Genomic DNA, 16,952 nt, shown 5'->3' on the forward strand with positions numbered 1-16,952 from the left:
CGCACGGTCAAAACTTGTCGTGATTTGTTCCGAAAAAATTCCGTACCGGTACCGGGAATCGAACCCGGGCCTCCTGGGTGAAAGCCAGGTATCCTAGCCACTAGATCACACCGGACGCGCACACTTTTCTCGGGGTTTGCACCCCCTCCACTCGCTTTCCGTGTCGCACTTCCCTGTTTGCGAGCATCTTTTCGCGCGCCCATGGCGAGGCGCGCATGGCAAAAGTCACAATCCATTGCTTTTGGCCTCGTTGTTACAGGGGTAGGAGGAAAAGCAAAGCTGTAAATAGCAATATTTATTTACTTATTTCGCAAGTAAAGACCTGCTGCCTGTCATTATATTTCAGGTCGTACATTGTGTGACTTTACATGCTATATCATACGAAATTCAGTTTTGTTACTAGGACTTTTTTTCTTGAAAATTTTACAAAAGAACTGCACGTAGTAATAACGGGAAGTAAACATTTTCACGGTGAGTTGTTGAAGCCTTGTGGATAACAAACTACAAACTGTTTCGCTCCTTCGCAACCCCAGAGCCGTCAATTTAGCTGTGAACGAAAGTAAATTAAATGCCCCGGGTGAGGATCGAACTCACGACCTTAAGATTATGAGACTTACGCGCTGCCTACTGCGCTACCGAGGCAGGTGATCGCCACACCTTCTGGAATCTCGGTAAGTACCAAATACCAGTGGTAGAGAGTCTGCACTTCCTAACTCATTTTTTTCTGTTGCTACACGTGCATTCCCGGCGCGGCAGGCAACTTGCGATGCTAGGCCGACTCCAGTATGTACAATAGCACGCAAGCGTCCAAACGAGAAGTTGTGCGCGCTGCATGTTTGGTTGTTTCCACACGGAATCCCGCGGTTCATTCTCATGGCTCACGCACTTCGAGTGCGAAAGACACGCAGCTCCAGTATCGGAGAAAAAACAAAATGATGCATCGGCCGGGAATCGAACCCGGGCCGCCCGCGTGGCAGGCGAGCATTCTACCACTGAACCACCGATGCTCAGCTAGTGCGCACCTTCCTGGTGCTTTCCGCGGCAGACGTCTGAAGGGAAAGTGGGACTGCCGTCCAGCGCCGTCGCATCCTCCCGAGAGAATGCTACAAACGCTGAATCCTGCACTGCACTGCTTAAAAATGACGCCAGAACGCGATCGTCTAAGTACTGTTGCTTCGCACGCACGCGACGACTGTTGCCAAAGGACGCGAAATGTGCGTAGAGGCGCCGTCTGGATGCGCTCGCCTACCCCGTAATGCGCCTACTGCTACGACCACCTTCAGCCTTCGCCGACAGGCGGGAAGCAGACACAGCGCGGCGTGCGCGGAAGAAAACCGTGCGGTGGTGGTGTAATGGTCAGCATAGTTGCCTTCCAAGCAGTTGATCCGGGTTCGATTCCCGGCCACCGCAGCCGGCTTTTTACTTTCGCGTATGAGTACTTTTGCCACGCGTCCTTAAATTAATGTTTCTTCCCCCCTCTCAGCCGCTGCAGGCCACCCTATAGTGTGTGCGTCGATTCCCCTTGAGTCTCGACTTGTCTTGACTTTGCTCGGCTGACGCTCTCCAGTCGGCCTATATCAAAAGGACAAGCACGCGAAACGACTGAGAGAGGTATGGCGAGGCGGGCACAACATTACTTATGCCTCAGGTAAAGACCCGCTGCCTGTTATCATGGTGTGATTTTACATGTTCTGTCATACAAATTCAGTTTTATTACTAGTACATTCCTTTCTTCCTTTGTTGAAAATTTTACAACACGCTCCTTCATTACACTGTGGCCGCACGGCGCGACTTGGCATACGGAGAGGCAAAACGTGGCGCCAGTGCCCTTGACCGAATAGCGCTGCAGCTCCGAAACCGAAGCGGAAAGAGAAATACGAATTGAAACTGTCGACAGTGCCCTGTGTTGGCAGGCGGTCACCCGCCCAAGCACTGACAACGCCCAGCGTCGCGCAGTCGCGGTGATCGGACGAGAAACTGTGTGTTCAGCGTGCTGTGACCAGTGAAGTGTTTTAGCGCGTCCCGACACGTCGCGTTCCGGTCCCCTACCAGCTCCCACAACAATGTGACGATTTCTTTGTCACCATACTTCCCCGGGGAAATCGGCGTTGCCTTTTTGAAATAGTAAAATCGTAGTGGCCCGTGGGGGGATCGAACCCACGACCTTCGCGTTATTAGCACGACGCTCTAACCAACTGAGCTAACGGGCCTCGGTGCAGAGAGACTTCCATCGCTTCGCGGCAATTGCTGTGCGTATTGCCATGTAACATTTCTATGGCAGCAGCCCAACAGTGTACCAGCGTCTCTTCTCCCTTTATTCCGCTGCTCGTAGTAATTTCATTGCGTGCCCGTTTCTCTCGACAGTTTTCGGCTGACGTTTACGAACCAGTATCTATAATGCGAGGAGGACGTGAAACAGCATTTCGCACGGTCAAAACTTGTCGTGATTTGTTCCGAAAAAATTCCGTACCGGTACCGGGAATCGAACCCGGGCCTCCTGGGTGAAAGCCAGGTATCCTAGCCACTAGATCACACCGGACGCGCACACTTTTCTCGGGGTTTGCACCCCCTCCACTCGCTTTCCGTGTCGCACTTCCCTGTTTGCGAGCATCTTTTCGCGCGCCCATGGCGAGGCGCGCATGGCAAAAGTCACAATCCATTGCTTTTGGCCTCGTTGTTACAGGGGTAGGAGGAAAAGCAAAGCTGTAAATAGCAATATTTATTTACTTATTTCGCAAGTAAAGACCTGCTGCCTGTCATTATATTTCAGGTCGTACATTGTGTGACTTTACATGCTATATCATACGAAATTCAGTTTTGTTACTAGGACTTTTTTTCTTGAAAATTTTACAAAAGAACTGCACGTAGTAATAACGGGAAGTAAACATTTTCACGGTGAGTTGTTGAAGCCTTGTGGATAACAAACTACAAACTGTTTCGCTCCTTCGCAACCCCAGAGCCGTCAATTTAGCTGTGAACGAAAGTAAATTAAATGCCCCGGGTGAGGATCGAACTCACGACCTTAAGATTATGAGACTTACGCGCTGCCTACTGCGCTACCGAGGCAGGTGATCGCCACACCTTCTGGAATCTCGGTAAGTACCAAATACCAGTGGTAGAGAGTCTGCACTTCCTAACTCATTTTTTTCTGTTGCTACACGTGCATTCCCGGCGCGGCAGGCAACTTGCGATGCTAGGCCGACTCCAGTATGTACAATAGCACGCAAGCGTCCAAACGAGAAGTCGTGCGCGCTGCATGTTTGGTTGTTTCCACACGGAATCCCGCGGTTCATTCTCATGGCTCACGCACTTCGAGTGCGAAAGACACGCAGCTCCAGTATCGGAGAAAAAACAAAATGATGCATCGGCCGGGAATCGAACCCGGGCCGCCCGCGTGGCAGGCGAGCATTCTACCACTGAACCACCGATGCTCAGCTAGTGCGCACCTTCCTGGTGCTTTCCGCGGCAGACGTCTGAAGGGAAAGTGGGACTGCCGTCCAGCGCCGTCGCATCCTCCCGAGAGAATGCTACAAACGCTGAATCCTGCACTGCACTGCTTAAAAATGACGCCCGAACGCGATCGTCTAAGTACTGTTGCTTCGCACGCACGCGACGACTGTTGCCAAAGGACGCGAAATGTGCGTAGAGGCGCCGTCTGGATGCGCTCGCCTACCCCGTAATGCGCCTACTGCTACGACCACCTTCAGCCTTCGCCGACAGGCGGGAAGCAGACACAGCGCGGCGTGCGCGGAAGAAAACCGTGCGGTGGTGGTGTAATGGTCAGCATAGTTGCCTTCCAAGCAGTTGATCCGGGTTCGATTCCCGGCCACCGCAGCCGGCTTTTTACTTTCGCGTATGAGTACTTTTGCCACGCGTCCTTAAATTAATGTTTCTTCCCCCCTCTCAGCCGCTGCAGGCCACCCTATAGTGTGTGCGTCGATTCCCCTTGAGTCTCGACTTGTCTCGACTTTGCTCGGCTGACGCGAGAGCTGACGCTCTCCAGTCGGCCTATATCAAAAGGACAAGCACGCGAAACGACTGAGAGAGGTATGGCGAGGCGGGCACAACATTACTTATGCCTCAGGTAAAGACCCGCTGCCTGTTATCATGGTGTGATTTTACATGTTCTGTCATACAAATTCAGTTTTATTACTAGTACATTCCTTTCTTCCTTTGTTGAAAATTTTACAACACGCTCCTTCATTACACTGTGGCCGCACGGCGCGACTTGGCATACGGAGAGGCAAAACGTGGCGCCAGTGCCCTTGACCGAATAGCGCTGCAGCTCCGAAACCGAAGCGGAAAGAGAAATACGAATTGAAACTGTCGACAGTGCCCTGTGTTGGCAGGCGGTCACCCGCCCAAGCACTGACAACGCCCAGCGTCGCGCAGTCGCGGTGATCGGACGAGAAACTGTGTGTTCAGCGTGCTGTGACCAGTGAAGTGTTTTAGCGCGTCCCGACACGCCGCGTTCCGGTCCCCTACCAGCTCCCACAACAATGTGACGATTTCTTTGTCACCATACTTCCCCGGGGAAATCGGCGTTGCCTTTTTGAAATAGTAAAATCGTAGTGGCCCGTGGGGGGATCGAACCCACGACCTTCGCGTTATTAGCACGACGCTCTAACCAACTGAGCTAACGGGCCTCGGTGCAGAGAGACTTCCATCGCTTCGCGGCAATTGCTGTGCGTATTGCCATGTAACATTTCTATGGCAGCAGCCCAACAGTGTACCAGCGTCTCTTCTCCCTTTATTCCGCTGCTCGTAGTAATTTCATTGCGTGCCCGTTTCTCTCGACAGTTTTCGGCTGACGTTTACGAACCAGTATCTATAATGCGAGGAGGACGTGAAACAGCATTTCGCACGGTCAAAACTTGTCGTGATTTGTTCCGAAAAAATTCCGTACCGGTACCGGGAATCGAACCCGGGCCTCCTGGGTGAAAGCCAGGTATCCTAGCCACTAGATCACACCGGACGCGCACACTTTTCTCGGGGTTTGCACCCCCTCCACTCGCTTTCCGTGTCGCACTTCCCTGTTTGCGAGCATCTTTTCGCGCGCCCATGGCGAGGCGCGCATGGCAAAAGTCACAATCCATTGCTTTTGGCCTCGTTGTTACAGGGGTAGGAGGAAAAGCAAAGCTGTAAATAGCAATATTTATTTACTTATTTCGCAAGTAAAGACCTGCTGCCTGTCATTATATTTCAGGTCGTACATTGTGTGACTTTACATGCTATATCATACGAAATTCAGTTTTGTTACTAGGACTTTTTTTCTTGAAAATTTTACAAAAGAACTGCACGTAGTAATAACGGGAAGTAAACATTTTCACGGTGAGTTGTTGAAGCCTTGTGGATAACAAACTACAAACTGTTTCGCTCCTTCGCAACCCCAGAGCCGTCAATTTAGCTGTGAACGAAAGTAAATTAAATGCCCCGGGTGAGGATCGAACTCACGACCTTAAGATTATGAGACTTACGCGCTGCCTACTGCGCTACCGAGGCAGGTGATCGCCACACCTTCTGGAATCTCGGTAAGTACCAAATACCAGTGGTAGAGAGTCTGCACTTCCTAACTCATTTTTTTCTGTTGCTACACGTGCATTCCCGGCGCGGCAGGCAACTTGCGATGCTAGGCCGACTCCAGTATGTACAATAGCACGCAAGCGTCCAAACGAGAAGTCGTGCGCGCTGCATGTTTGGTTGTTTCCACACGGAATCCCGCGGTTCATTCTCATGGCTCACGCACTTCGAGTGCGAAAGACACGCAGCTCCAGTATCGGAGAAAAAACAAAATGATGCATCGGCCGGGAATCGAACCCGGGCCGCCCGCGTGGCAGGCGAGCATTCTACCACTGAACCACCGATGCTCAGCTAGTTCACAGCTTCCTGGTGCTTTCCGCGGCAGACGTCTGAAGGGAAAGTGGGACTGCCGTCCAGCGCCGTCGCATCCTCCCGAGAGAATGCTACAAACGCTGAATCCTGCACTGCACTGCTTAAAAATGACGCCCGAACGCGATCGTCTAAGTACTGTTGCTTCGCACGCACGCGACGACTCTTGCCAAAGGACGCGAAATGTGCGTAGAGGCGCCGTCTGGATGCGCTCGCCTACCCCGTAATGCGCCTACTGCTACGACCACCTTCAGCCGCCGCCGGCAGGCGGGAAGCAGACACAGCGCGGCGTGCGCGGAAGAAAACCGTGCGGTGGTGGTGTAATGGTCAGCATAGTTGCCTTCCAAGCAGTTGATCCGGGTTCGATTCCCGGCCACCGCAGCCGGCTTTTTACTTTCGCGTATGAGTACTTTTGCCACGCGTCCTTAAATTAATGTTTCTTTCCCCCTCTTAGCCGCTGCAGGCCACCCTATAGTGTGTGCGTCGATTCCCCTTGAGTCTCGACTTGTCTTGACTGACGCGAGAGCTGACGCTCTCCAGTCGGCCTATATCAAAAGGACAAGCACGCGAAACGACTGAGAGAGGTATGGCGAGGCGGGCACAACATTACTTATGCCTCAGGTAAAGACCCGCTGCCTGTTATCATGGTGTGATTTTACATGTTCTGTCATACAAATTCCGTTTTATTACTAGTACATTCCTTTCTTTCTTCGTTGAAAATTTTACAACGCGCTCCTTCATTACACTGTGGCCGCACGGCGCGACTTGGCATTCCGAGAGGCAAAACGTGGCGCCAGTGCCCGTGACCGAATAGCGCTGCAGCTCCGAAACCGAAGAGGAAAGAGAAATACGAATTGAAACTGTCGACAGTGCCCTGTGTTCGCAGGCGGTCACCCGCCCAAGCACTGACAACGCCCAGCGTCGCGCAGTAGCGGTGATCGGACGAGAAACTGTGTGTTCAGCGTGCTGTGACCAGTGAAGTGTTTTAGCGCGTCCCGGTCCCCTAGCAGCTCCCACAACAATGTGACGATTTCTTTGTCACCATACTTCCCCGGGGAAATCGGCGTTGCCTTTTTGAAATAGTAAAATCGTAGTGGCCCGTGGGGGGATCGAACCCACGACCTTCGCGTTATTAGCACGACGCTCTAACCAACTGAGCTAACGGGCCTCGGTACAGAGAGACTTCCATCGCTTCGCGGCAATTGCTGTGCGTATTGCCATGTAACATTTCTATGGCAGCAGTCCAACAGTGTACCAGCGTCTCTTCTCCCTTTATTCCGCTGCTCGTAGTAATTTCATTGCGTGCCCGTTTCTCTCGACTGTTTTCGGCTGACGTTTACGAACCAGTAGCTATAATGCGAGGAGGACGTGAAACAGCATTTCGCACGGTCAAAACGTGTCGTGATTTGTTCCGAAAAAATTCCGTTCCGGTACCGGGAATCGAACCCGGGCCTCCTGGGTGAAAGCCAGGTATCCTAGCCACTAGACCACACCGGACGCGCGAACTTTTCTCGGGGTTTGCACCCCCTCCAATCGCTTTCCGTGTCGCACTTTCCCTGTTTGCGAGCATCTTTTGGCGCGCCCATGGCGAGGCGCGCATGGCAAAAGTCACAATCCATTGCTTTTGGCCTCGTTGTTACAGGGGTAGGAGGAAAAGCAAAGCTGTAAATAGCAATATTTATTTACTTATTTCGCAAGTAAAGACCCGCTGCCTGTCATTATATTTCAGGTCGTACATTGTGTGACTTTACATGCTATATCATACGAAATTCAGTTTTATTACTAGGACTTTTTTTCTTGAAAATTTTACAAAAGAACTGCACGTAGTAATAACGGGAAGTAAACATTTTCACGGTGAATTGTTGAAGCCTTGTGGATAACAAACTACAAACTGTTTCGCTCCTTCGCAACCCCAGAGCCGTCAATTTAGCTGTGAACGAAAGTAAATTAAATGCCCCGGGTGAGGATCGAACTCACGACCTTAAGATTATGAGACTTACGCGCTACCTACTGCGCTACCGAGGCAGGTGATCGCCACACCTTCTGGAATCTCGGTAAGTAGCAAATACCAGTGGTAGAGAGTCTGCACTTCCTGGCTCAGTTTTTTCTGTTACTACACGTGCATTCCCGGCGCGGCAGGCAACTTGCGATGCTTGGCCGACGCCAGTATGTACAATAGCACGCAAGCGTCCAAACGAGAAGTCGTGCGCGCTGCATGTTTGGTTGTTTCCACACGGAATCCCGCGGTTCATTCTCATGGCCCACGCACTTCGAGTGCGAAAGACACGCAGCTCCAGTATCGGAGAAAAAACAAAATGATGCATCGGCCGGGAATCGAACCCGGGCCGCCCGCGTGGCAGGCGAGCATTCTACCACTGAACCACCGATGCTCAGCTAGTTCACAGCTTCCTGGTGCTTTCCGCGGCAGACGTCTGAAGGGAAAGTGGGACTGCCGTCCAGCGCCGTCGCATCCTCCCGAGAGAATGCTACAAACGCTGAATCCTGCACTGCACTGCTTAAAAATGACGCCAGAACGCGATCGTCTAAGTACTGTTGCTTCGCACGCACGCGACGACTCTTGCCAAAGGACGCGAAATGTGCGTAGAGGCGCCGTCTGGATGCGCTCGCCTACCCCGTAATGCGCCTACTGCTACGACCACCTTCAGCCGCCGCCGACAGGCGGGAAGCAGACACAGCGCGGCGTGCGCGGAAGAAAACCGTGCGGTGGTGGTGTAATGGTCAGCATAGTTGCCTTCCAAGCAGTTGATCCGGGTTCGATTCCCGGCCACCGCAGCCGGCTTTTTACTTTCGCGTATGAGTACTTTTGCCACGCGTCCTTAAATTAATGTTTCTTTCCCCCTCTTAGCCGCTGCAGGCCACCCTATAGTGTGTGCGTCGATTCCCCTTGAGTCTCGACTTGTCTCGACTTTGCTCGGCTGACGCGAGAGCTGACGCTCTCCAGTCGGCCTATATCAAAAGGACAAGCACGCGAAACGACTGAGAGAGGTATGGCGAGGCGGGCACAACATTACTTATGCCTCAGGTAAAGACCCGCTGCCTGTTATCATTGTGTGATTTTACATGTTCTGTCATACAAATTCCGTTTTATTACTAGTACATTCCTTTCTTTCTTCGTTGAAAATTTTACAACGCGCTCCTTCATTACACTGTGGCCGCACGGCGCGACTTGGCATTCCGAGAGGCAAAACGTGGCGCCAGTGCCCGTGACCGAATAGCGCTGCAGCTCCGAAACCGAAGAGGAAAGAGAAATACGAATTGAAACTGTCGACAGTGCCCTGTGTTCGCAGGCGGTCACCCGCCCAAGCACTGACAACGCCCAGCGTCGCGCAGTAGCGGTGATCGGACGAGAAACTGTGTGTTCAGCGTGCTGTGACCAGTGAAGTGTTTTAGCGCGTCCCGGTCCCCTAGCAGCTCCCACAACAATGTGACGATTTCTTTGTCACCATACTTCCCCGGGGAAATCGGCGTTGCCTTTTTGAAATAGTAAAATCGTAGTGGCCCGTGGGGGGATCGAACCCACGACCTTCGCGTTATTAGCACGACGCTCTAACCAACTGAGCTAACGGGCCTCGGTACAGAGAGACTTCCATCGCTTCGCGGCAATTGCTGTGCGTATTGCCATGTAACATTTCTATGGCAGCAGTCCAACAGTGTACCAGCGTCTCTTCTCCCTTTATTCCGCTGCTCGTAGTAATTTCATTGCGTGCCCGTTTCTCTCGACTGTTTTCGGCTGACGTTTACGAACCAGTAGCTATAATGCGAGGAGGACGTGAAACAGCATTTCGCACGGTCAAAACGTGTCGTGATTTGTTCCGAAAAAATTCCGTTCCGGTACCGGGAATCGAACCCGGGCCTCCTGGGTGAAAGCCAGGTATCCTAGCCACTAGACCACACCGGACGCGCGAACTTTTCTCGGGGTTTGCACCCCCTCCAATCGCTTTCCGTGTCGCACTTTCCCTGTTTGCGAGCATCTTTTGGCGCGCCCATGGCGAGGCGCGCATGGCAAAAGTCACAATCCATTGCTTTTGGCCTCGTTGTTACAGGGGTAGGAGGAAAAGCAAAGCTGTAAATAGCAATATTTATTTACTTATTTCGCAAGTAAAGACCCGCTGCCTGTCATTATATTTCAGGTCGTACATTGTGTGACTTTACATGCTATATCATACGAAATTCAGTTTTATTACTAGGACTTTTTTTCTTGAAAATTTTACAAAAGAACTGCACGTAGTAATAACGGGAAGTAAACATTTTCACGGTGAATTGTTGAAGCCTTGTGGATAACAAACTACAAACTGTTTCGCTCCTTCGCAACCCCAGAGCCGTCAATTTAGCTGTGAACGAAAGTAAATTAAATGCCCCGGGTGAGGATCGAACTCACGATCTTAAGATTATGAGACTTACGCGCTACCTACTGCGCTACCGAGGCAGGTGATCGCCACACCTTCTGGAATCTCGGTAAGTAGCAAATACCAGTGGTAGAGAGTCTGCACTTCCTGGCTCAGTTTTTTCTGTTACTACACGTGCATTCCCGGCGCGGCAGGCAACTTGCGATGCTTGGCCGACGCCAGTATGTACAATAGCACGCAAGCGTCCAAACGAGAAGTCGTGCGCGCTGCATGTTTGGTTGTTTCCACACGGAATCCCGCGGTTCATTCTCATGGCCCACGCACTTCGAGTGCGAAAGACACGCAGCTCCAGTATCGGAGAAAAAACAAAATGATGCATCGGCCGGGAATCGAACCCGGGCCGCCCGCGTGGCAGGCGAGCATTCTACCACTGAACCACCGATGCTCAGCTAGTTCACAGCTTCCTGGTGCTTTCCGCGGCAGACGTCTGAAGGGAAAGTGGGACTGCCGTCCAGCGCCGTCGCATCCTCCCGAGAGAATGCTACAAACGCTGAATCCTGCACTGCACTGCTTAAAAATGACGCCCGAACGCGATCGTCTAAGTACTGTTGCTTCGCACGCACGCGACGACTCTTGCCAAAGGACGCGAAATGTGCGTAGAGGCGCCGTCTGGATGCGCTCGCCTACCCCGTAATGCGCCTACTGCTACGACCACCTTCAGCCGCCGCCGACAGGCGGGAAGCAGACACAGCGCGGCGTGCGCGGAAGAAAACCGTGCGGTGGTGGTGTAATGGTCAGCATAGTTGCCTTCCAAGCAGTTGATCCGGGTTCGATTCCCGGCCACCGCAGCCGGCTTTTTACTTTCGCGTATGAGTACTTTTGCCACGCGTCCTTAAATTAATGTTTCTTTCCCCCTCTTAGCCGCTGCAGGCCACCCTATAGTGTGTGCGTCGATTCCCCTTGAGTCTCGACTTGTCTCGACTTTGCTCGGCTGACGCGAGAGCTGACGCTCTCCAGTCGGCCTATATCAAAAGGACAAGCACGCGAAACGACTGAGAGAGGTATGGCGAGGCGGGCACAACATTACTTATGCCTCAGGTAAAGACCCGCTGCCTGTTATCATTGTGTGATTTTACATGTTCTGTCATACAAATTCCGTTTTATTACTAGTACATTCCTTTCTTTCTTCGTTGAAAATTTTACAACGCGCTCCTTCATTACACTGTGGCCGCACGGCGCGACTTGGCATTCCGAGAGGCAAAACGTGGCGCCAGTGCCCGTGACCGAATAGCGCTGCAGCTCCGAAACCGAAGAGGAAAGAGAAATACGAATTGAAACTGTCGACAGTGCCCTGTGTTCGCAGGCAGTCACCCGCCCAAGCACTGACAACGCCCAGCGTCGCGCAGTAGCGGTGATCGGACGAGAAACTGTGTGTTCAGCGTGCTGTGACCAGTGAAGTGTTTTAGCGCGTCCCGGTCCCCTAGCAGCTCCCACAACAATGTGACGATTTCTTTGTCACCATACTTCCCCGGGGAAATCGGCGTTGCCTTTTTGAAATAGTAAAATCGTAGTGGCCCGTGGGGGGATCGAACCCACGACCTTCGCGTTATTAGCACGACGCTCTAACCAACTGAGCTAACGGGCCTCGGTACAGAGAGACTTCCATCGCTTCGCGGCAATTGCTGTGCGTATTGCCATGTAACATTTCTATGGCAGCAGTCCAACAGTGTACCAGCGTCTCTTCTCCCTTTATTCCGCTGCTCGTAGTAATTTCATTGCGTGCCCGTTTCTCTCGACTGTTTTCGGCTGACGTTTACGAACCAGTAGCTATAATGCGAGGAGGACGTGAAACAGCATTTCGCACGGTCAAAACGTGTCGTGATTTGTTCCGAAAAAATTCCGTTCCGGTACCGGGAATCGAACCCGGGCCTCCTGGGTGAAAGCCAGGTATCCTAGCCACTAGACCACACCGGACGCGCGAACTTTTCTCGGGGTTTGCACCCCCTCCAATCGCTTTCCGTGTCGCACTTTCCCTGTTTGCGAGCATCTTTTGGCGCGCCCATGGCGAGGCGCGCATGGCAAAAGTCACAATCCATTGCTTTTGGCCTCGTTGTTACAGGGGTAGGAGGAAAAGCAAAGCTGTAAATAGCAATATTTATTTACTTATTTCGCAAGTAAAGACCCGCTGCCTGTCATTATATTTCAGGTCGTACATTGTGTGACTTTACATGCTATATCATACGAAATTCAGTTTTATTACTAGGACTTTTTTTCTTGAAAATTTTACAAAAGAACTGCACGTAGTAATAACGGGAAGTAAACATTTTCACGGTGAATTGTTGAAGCCTTGTGGATAACAAACTACAAACTGTTTCGCTCCTTCGCAACCCCAGAGCCGTCAATTTAGCTGTGAACGAAAGTAAATTAAATGCCCCGGGTGAGGATCGAACTCACGATCTTAAGATTATGAGACTTACGCGCTACCTACTGCGCTACCGAGGCAGGTGATCGCCACACCTTCTGGAATCTCGGTAAGTAGCAAATACCAGTGGTAGAGAGTCTGCACTTCCTGGCTCAGTTTTTTCTGTTACTACACGTGCATTCCCGGCGCGGCAGGCAACTTGCGATGCTTGGCCGACGCCAGTATGTACAATAGCACGCAAGCGTCCAAACGAGAAGTCGTGCGCGCTGCATGTTTGGTTGTTTCCACACGGAATCCCGCGGTTCATTCTCATGGCCCACGCACTTCGAGTGCGAAAGACACGCAGCTCCAGTATCGGAGAAAAAACAAAATGATGCATCGGCCGGGAATCGAACCCGGGCCGCCCGCGTGGCAGGCGAGCATTCTACCACTGAACCACCGATGCTCAGCTAGTTCACAGCTTCCTGGTGCTTTCCGCGGCAGACGTCTGAAGGGAAAGTGGGACTGCCGTCCAGCGCCGTCGCATCCTCCCGAGAGAATGCTACAAACGCTGAATCCTGCACTGCACTGCTTAAAAATGACGCCAGAACGCGATCGTCTAAGTACTGTTGCTTCGCACGCACGCGACGACTCTTGCCAAAGGACGCGAAATGTGCGTAGAGGCGCCGTCTGGATGCGCTCGCCTACCCCGTAATGCGCCTACTGCTACGACCACCTTCAGCCTTCGCCGACAGGCGGGAAGCAGACACAGCGCGGCGTGCGCGGAAGAAAACCGTGCGGTGGTGGTGTAATGGTCAGCATAGTTGCCTTCCAAGCAGTTGATCCGGGTTCGATTCCCGGCCACCGCAGCCGGCTTTTTACTTTCGCGTATGAGTACTTTTGCCACGCGTCCTTAAATTAATGTTTCTTTCCCCCTCTTAGCCGCTGCAGGCCACCCTATAGTGTGTGCGTCGATTCCCCTTGAGTCTCGACTTGTCTCGACTTTGCTCGGCTGACGCGAGAGCTGACGCTCTCCAGTCGGCCTATATCAAAAGGACAAGCACGCGAAACGACTGAGAGAGGTATGGCGAGGCGGGCACAACATTACTTATGCCTCAGGTAAAGACCCGCTGCCTGTTATCATTGTGTGATTTTACATGTTCTGTCATACAAATTCCGTTTTATTACTAGTACATTCCTTTCTTTCTTCGTTGAAAATTTTACAACGCGCTCCTTCATTACACTGTGGCCGCACGGCGCGACTTGGCATTCCGAGAGGCAAAACGTGGCGCCAGTGCCCGTGACCGAATAGCGCTGCAGCTCCGAAACCGAAGAGGAAAGAGAAATACGAATTGAAACTGTCGACAGTGCCCTGTGTTCGCAGGCGGTCACCCGCCCAAGCACTGACAACGCCCAGCGTCGCGCAGTAGCGGTGATCGGACGAGAAACTGTGTGTTCAGCGTGCTGTGACCAGTGAAGTGTTTTAGCGCGTCCCGGTCCCCTAGCAGCTCCCACAACAATGTGACGATTTCTTTGTCACCATACTTCCCCGGGGAAATCGGCGTTGCCTTTTTGAAATAGTAAAATCGTAGTGGCCCGTGGGGGGATCGAACCCACGACCTTCGCGTTATTAGCACGACGCTCTAACCAACTGAGCTAACGGGCCTCGGTACAGAGAGACTTCCATCGCTTCGCGGCAATTGCTGTGCGTATTGCCATGTAACATTTCTATGGCAGCAGTCCAACAGTGTACCAGCGTCTCTTCTCCCTTTATTCCGCTGCTCGTAGTAATTTCATTGCGTGCCCGTTTCTCTCGACTGTTTTCGGCTGACGTTTACGAACCAGTAGCTATAATGCGAGGAGGACGTGAAACAGCATTTCGCACGGTCAAAACGTGTCGTGATTTGTTCCGAAAAAATTCCGTTCCGGTACCGGGAATCGAACCCGGGCCTCCTGGGTGAAAGCCAGGTATCCTAGCCACTAGACCACACCGGACGCGCGAACTTTTCTCGGGGTTTGCACCCCCTCCAATCGCTTTCCGTGTCGCACTTTCCCTGTTTGCGAGCATCTTTTGGCGCGCCCATGGCGAGGCGCGCATGGCAAAAGTCACAATCCATTGCTTTTGGCCTCGTTGTTACAGGGGTAGGAGGAAAAGCAAAGCTGTAAATAGCAATATTTATTTACTTATTTCGCAAGTAAAGACCCGCTGCCTGTCATTATATTTCAGGTCGTACATTGTGTGACTTTACATGCTATATCATACGAAATTCAGTTTTATTACTAGGACTTTTTTTCTTGAAAATTTTACAAAAGAACTGCACGTAGTAATAACGGGAAGTAAACATTTTCACGGTGAATTGTTGAAGCCTTGTGGATAACAAACTACAAACTGTTTCGCTCCTTCGCAACCCCAGAGCCGTCAATTTAGCTGTGAACGAAAGTAAATTAAATGCCCCGGGTGAGGATCGAACTCACGATCTTAAGATTATGAGACTTACGCGCTACCTACTGCGCTACCGAGGCAGGTGATCGCCACACCTTCTGGAATCTCGGTAAGTAGCAAATACCAGTGGTAGAGAGTCTGCACTTCCTGGCTCAGTTTTTTCTGTTACTACACGTGCATTCCCGGCGCGGCAGGCAACTTGCGATGCTTGGCCGACGCCAGTATGTACAATAGCACGCAAGCGTCCAAACGAGAAGTCGTGCGCGCTGCATGTTTGGTTGTTTCCACACGGAATCCCGCGGTTCATTCTCATGGCCCACGCACTTCGAGTGCGAAAGACACGCAGCTCCAGTATCGGAGAAAAAACAAAATGATGCATCGGCCGGGAATCGAACCCGGGCCGCCCGCGTGGCAGGCGAGCATTCTACCACTGAACCACCGATGCTCAGCTAGTTCACAGCTTCCTGGTGCTTTCCGCGGCAGACGTCTGAAGGGAAAGTGGGACTGCCGTCCAGCGCCGTCGCATCCTCCCGAGAGAATGCTACAAACGCTGAATCCTGCACTGCACTGCTTAAAAATGACGCCAGAACGCGATCGTCTAAGTACTGTTGCTTCGCACGCACGCGACGACTCTTGCCAAAGGACGCGAAATGTGCGTAGAGGCGCCGTCTGGATGCGCTCGCCTACCCCGTAATGCGCCTACTGCTACGACCACCTTCAGCCTTCGCCGACAGGCGGGAAGCAGACACAGCGCGGCGTGCGCGGAAGAAAACCGTGCGGTGGTGGTGTAATGGTCAGCATAGTTGCCTTCCAAGCAGTTGATCCGGGTTCGATTCCCGGCCACCGCAGCCGGCTTTTTACTTTCGCGTATGAGTACTTTTGCCACGCGTCCTTAAATTAATGTTTCTTCCCCCCTCTCAGCCGCTGCAGGCCACCCTATAGTGTGTGCGTCGATTCCCCTTGAGTCTCGACTTGTCTCGACTTTGCTCGGCTGACGCGAGAGCTGACGCTCTCCAGTCGGCCTATATCAAAAGGACAAGCACGCGAAACGACTGAGAGAGGTATGGCGAGGCGGGCACAACATTACTTATGCCTCAGGTAAAGACCCGCTGCCTGTTATCATGGTGTGATTTTACATGTTCTGTCATACAAATTCAGTTTTATTACTAGTACATTCCTTTCTTCCTTTGTTGAAAATTTTACAACACGCTCCTTCATTACACTGTGGCCGCACGGCGCGACTTGGCATACGGAGAGGCAAAACGTGGCGCCAGTGCCCTTGACCGAATAGCGCTGCAGCTCCGAAACCGAAGCGGAAAGAGAAATACGAATTGAAACTGTCGACAGTGCCCTGTGTTGGCAGGCGGTCACCCGCCCAAGCACTGACAACGCCCAGCGTCGCGCAGTCGCGGTGATCGGACGAGAAACTGTGTGTTCAGCGTGCTGTGACCAGTGAAGTGTTTTAGCGCGTCCCGACACGTCGCGTTCCGGTCCCCTACCAGCTCCCACAACAATGTGACGATTTCTTTGTCACCATACTTCCCCGGGGAAATCGGCGTTGCCTTTTTGAAATAGTAAAATCGTAGTGGCCCGTGGGGGGATCGAACCCACGACCTTCGCGTTATTAGCACGACGCTCTAACCAACTGAGCTAACGGGCCTCGGTGCAGAGAGACTTCCATCGCTTCGCGGCAATTGCTGTGCGTATTGCCATGTAACATTTCTATGGCAGCAGCCCAACAGTGTACCAGCGTCTCTTCTCCCTTTATTCCGCTGCTCGTAGTAATTTCATTGCGTGCCCGTTTCTCTCGACAGTTTTCGGCTGACGTTTACGAACCAGTATCTATAATGCG

The 16,952-nt window shown here is 52.1% G+C and overlaps 35 non-coding genes across 35 annotated transcripts; 7 read left to right on the forward strand and 28 right to left on the reverse strand.

Annotated features, from left to right (window-relative positions):
- Positions 1 to 43: 43 nt before the first annotated feature.
- Positions 44 to 115, reverse strand: Trnae-uuc (transfer RNA glutamic acid (anticodon UUC)). The gene has a single exon. It is a non-coding gene; the product is annotated as a tRNA-Glu (tRNA).
- A 454-nt stretch (positions 116 to 569) lies between these two features.
- On the reverse strand, positions 570 to 642 carry Trnam-cau (transfer RNA methionine (anticodon CAU)). The gene has a single exon. It is a non-coding gene; the product is annotated as a tRNA-Met (tRNA).
- Positions 643 to 936: 294 nt separating this feature from the next.
- On the reverse strand, positions 937 to 1,007 carry Trnag-gcc (transfer RNA glycine (anticodon GCC)). Its single transcript has one exon. It is a non-coding gene; the product is annotated as a tRNA-Gly (tRNA).
- Positions 1,008 to 1,338: 331 nt separating this feature from the next.
- Positions 1,339 to 1,410, forward strand: Trnag-ucc (transfer RNA glycine (anticodon UCC)). Its single transcript has one exon. It is a non-coding gene; the product is annotated as a tRNA-Gly (tRNA).
- A 726-nt stretch (positions 1,411 to 2,136) lies between these two features.
- Trnai-aau (transfer RNA isoleucine (anticodon AAU)) lies at positions 2,137 to 2,210 on the reverse strand. The gene has a single exon. It is a non-coding gene; the product is annotated as a tRNA-Ile (tRNA).
- A 257-nt stretch (positions 2,211 to 2,467) lies between these two features.
- On the reverse strand, positions 2,468 to 2,539 carry Trnae-uuc (transfer RNA glutamic acid (anticodon UUC)). The gene has a single exon. It is a non-coding gene; the product is annotated as a tRNA-Glu (tRNA).
- A 454-nt stretch (positions 2,540 to 2,993) lies between these two features.
- Positions 2,994 to 3,066, reverse strand: Trnam-cau (transfer RNA methionine (anticodon CAU)). The gene has a single exon. It is a non-coding gene; the product is annotated as a tRNA-Met (tRNA).
- Positions 3,067 to 3,360: 294 nt separating this feature from the next.
- Positions 3,361 to 3,431, reverse strand: Trnag-gcc (transfer RNA glycine (anticodon GCC)). The gene has a single exon. It is a non-coding gene; the product is annotated as a tRNA-Gly (tRNA).
- A 331-nt stretch (positions 3,432 to 3,762) lies between these two features.
- Positions 3,763 to 3,834, forward strand: Trnag-ucc (transfer RNA glycine (anticodon UCC)). The gene has a single exon. It is a non-coding gene; the product is annotated as a tRNA-Gly (tRNA).
- Positions 3,835 to 4,572: 738 nt separating this feature from the next.
- On the reverse strand, positions 4,573 to 4,646 carry Trnai-aau (transfer RNA isoleucine (anticodon AAU)). Its single transcript has one exon. It is a non-coding gene; the product is annotated as a tRNA-Ile (tRNA).
- Positions 4,647 to 4,903: 257 nt separating this feature from the next.
- Trnae-uuc (transfer RNA glutamic acid (anticodon UUC)) lies at positions 4,904 to 4,975 on the reverse strand. Its single transcript has one exon. It is a non-coding gene; the product is annotated as a tRNA-Glu (tRNA).
- A 454-nt stretch (positions 4,976 to 5,429) lies between these two features.
- On the reverse strand, positions 5,430 to 5,502 carry Trnam-cau (transfer RNA methionine (anticodon CAU)). Its single transcript has one exon. It is a non-coding gene; the product is annotated as a tRNA-Met (tRNA).
- Positions 5,503 to 5,796: 294 nt separating this feature from the next.
- Trnag-gcc (transfer RNA glycine (anticodon GCC)) lies at positions 5,797 to 5,867 on the reverse strand. Its single transcript has one exon. It is a non-coding gene; the product is annotated as a tRNA-Gly (tRNA).
- Positions 5,868 to 6,198: 331 nt separating this feature from the next.
- Trnag-ucc (transfer RNA glycine (anticodon UCC)) lies at positions 6,199 to 6,270 on the forward strand. The gene has a single exon. It is a non-coding gene; the product is annotated as a tRNA-Gly (tRNA).
- A 713-nt stretch (positions 6,271 to 6,983) lies between these two features.
- Trnai-aau (transfer RNA isoleucine (anticodon AAU)) lies at positions 6,984 to 7,057 on the reverse strand. Its single transcript has one exon. It is a non-coding gene; the product is annotated as a tRNA-Ile (tRNA).
- A 257-nt stretch (positions 7,058 to 7,314) lies between these two features.
- Positions 7,315 to 7,386, reverse strand: Trnae-uuc (transfer RNA glutamic acid (anticodon UUC)). The gene has a single exon. It is a non-coding gene; the product is annotated as a tRNA-Glu (tRNA).
- Positions 7,387 to 7,841: 455 nt separating this feature from the next.
- On the reverse strand, positions 7,842 to 7,914 carry Trnam-cau (transfer RNA methionine (anticodon CAU)). The gene has a single exon. It is a non-coding gene; the product is annotated as a tRNA-Met (tRNA).
- A 294-nt stretch (positions 7,915 to 8,208) lies between these two features.
- Trnag-gcc (transfer RNA glycine (anticodon GCC)) lies at positions 8,209 to 8,279 on the reverse strand. The gene has a single exon. It is a non-coding gene; the product is annotated as a tRNA-Gly (tRNA).
- A 331-nt stretch (positions 8,280 to 8,610) lies between these two features.
- Positions 8,611 to 8,682, forward strand: Trnag-ucc (transfer RNA glycine (anticodon UCC)). The gene has a single exon. It is a non-coding gene; the product is annotated as a tRNA-Gly (tRNA).
- Positions 8,683 to 9,405: 723 nt separating this feature from the next.
- Trnai-aau (transfer RNA isoleucine (anticodon AAU)) lies at positions 9,406 to 9,479 on the reverse strand. Its single transcript has one exon. It is a non-coding gene; the product is annotated as a tRNA-Ile (tRNA).
- A 257-nt stretch (positions 9,480 to 9,736) lies between these two features.
- On the reverse strand, positions 9,737 to 9,808 carry Trnae-uuc (transfer RNA glutamic acid (anticodon UUC)). The gene has a single exon. It is a non-coding gene; the product is annotated as a tRNA-Glu (tRNA).
- Positions 9,809 to 10,263: 455 nt separating this feature from the next.
- Positions 10,264 to 10,336, reverse strand: Trnam-cau (transfer RNA methionine (anticodon CAU)). The gene has a single exon. It is a non-coding gene; the product is annotated as a tRNA-Met (tRNA).
- Positions 10,337 to 10,630: 294 nt separating this feature from the next.
- On the reverse strand, positions 10,631 to 10,701 carry Trnag-gcc (transfer RNA glycine (anticodon GCC)). Its single transcript has one exon. It is a non-coding gene; the product is annotated as a tRNA-Gly (tRNA).
- Positions 10,702 to 11,032: 331 nt separating this feature from the next.
- Positions 11,033 to 11,104, forward strand: Trnag-ucc (transfer RNA glycine (anticodon UCC)). The gene has a single exon. It is a non-coding gene; the product is annotated as a tRNA-Gly (tRNA).
- Positions 11,105 to 11,827: 723 nt separating this feature from the next.
- Positions 11,828 to 11,901, reverse strand: Trnai-aau (transfer RNA isoleucine (anticodon AAU)). The gene has a single exon. It is a non-coding gene; the product is annotated as a tRNA-Ile (tRNA).
- Positions 11,902 to 12,158: 257 nt separating this feature from the next.
- Positions 12,159 to 12,230, reverse strand: Trnae-uuc (transfer RNA glutamic acid (anticodon UUC)). The gene has a single exon. It is a non-coding gene; the product is annotated as a tRNA-Glu (tRNA).
- A 455-nt stretch (positions 12,231 to 12,685) lies between these two features.
- Trnam-cau (transfer RNA methionine (anticodon CAU)) lies at positions 12,686 to 12,758 on the reverse strand. The gene has a single exon. It is a non-coding gene; the product is annotated as a tRNA-Met (tRNA).
- A 294-nt stretch (positions 12,759 to 13,052) lies between these two features.
- Positions 13,053 to 13,123, reverse strand: Trnag-gcc (transfer RNA glycine (anticodon GCC)). Its single transcript has one exon. It is a non-coding gene; the product is annotated as a tRNA-Gly (tRNA).
- Positions 13,124 to 13,454: 331 nt separating this feature from the next.
- Trnag-ucc (transfer RNA glycine (anticodon UCC)) lies at positions 13,455 to 13,526 on the forward strand. Its single transcript has one exon. It is a non-coding gene; the product is annotated as a tRNA-Gly (tRNA).
- A 723-nt stretch (positions 13,527 to 14,249) lies between these two features.
- On the reverse strand, positions 14,250 to 14,323 carry Trnai-aau (transfer RNA isoleucine (anticodon AAU)). Its single transcript has one exon. It is a non-coding gene; the product is annotated as a tRNA-Ile (tRNA).
- A 257-nt stretch (positions 14,324 to 14,580) lies between these two features.
- Trnae-uuc (transfer RNA glutamic acid (anticodon UUC)) lies at positions 14,581 to 14,652 on the reverse strand. Its single transcript has one exon. It is a non-coding gene; the product is annotated as a tRNA-Glu (tRNA).
- A 455-nt stretch (positions 14,653 to 15,107) lies between these two features.
- Trnam-cau (transfer RNA methionine (anticodon CAU)) lies at positions 15,108 to 15,180 on the reverse strand. The gene has a single exon. It is a non-coding gene; the product is annotated as a tRNA-Met (tRNA).
- Positions 15,181 to 15,474: 294 nt separating this feature from the next.
- On the reverse strand, positions 15,475 to 15,545 carry Trnag-gcc (transfer RNA glycine (anticodon GCC)). The gene has a single exon. It is a non-coding gene; the product is annotated as a tRNA-Gly (tRNA).
- Positions 15,546 to 15,876: 331 nt separating this feature from the next.
- On the forward strand, positions 15,877 to 15,948 carry Trnag-ucc (transfer RNA glycine (anticodon UCC)). The gene has a single exon. It is a non-coding gene; the product is annotated as a tRNA-Gly (tRNA).
- Positions 15,949 to 16,686: 738 nt separating this feature from the next.
- Trnai-aau (transfer RNA isoleucine (anticodon AAU)) lies at positions 16,687 to 16,760 on the reverse strand. Its single transcript has one exon. It is a non-coding gene; the product is annotated as a tRNA-Ile (tRNA).
- Positions 16,761 to 16,952: the final 192 nt, after the last annotated feature.

The sequence above is a fragment of the Schistocerca nitens genome, chromosome 2, assembly GCF_023898315.1.
Source record: "Schistocerca nitens isolate TAMUIC-IGC-003100 chromosome 2, iqSchNite1.1, whole genome shotgun sequence".
Classification (NCBI taxonomy): domain Eukaryota; kingdom Metazoa; phylum Arthropoda; class Insecta; order Orthoptera; family Acrididae; genus Schistocerca; species Schistocerca nitens.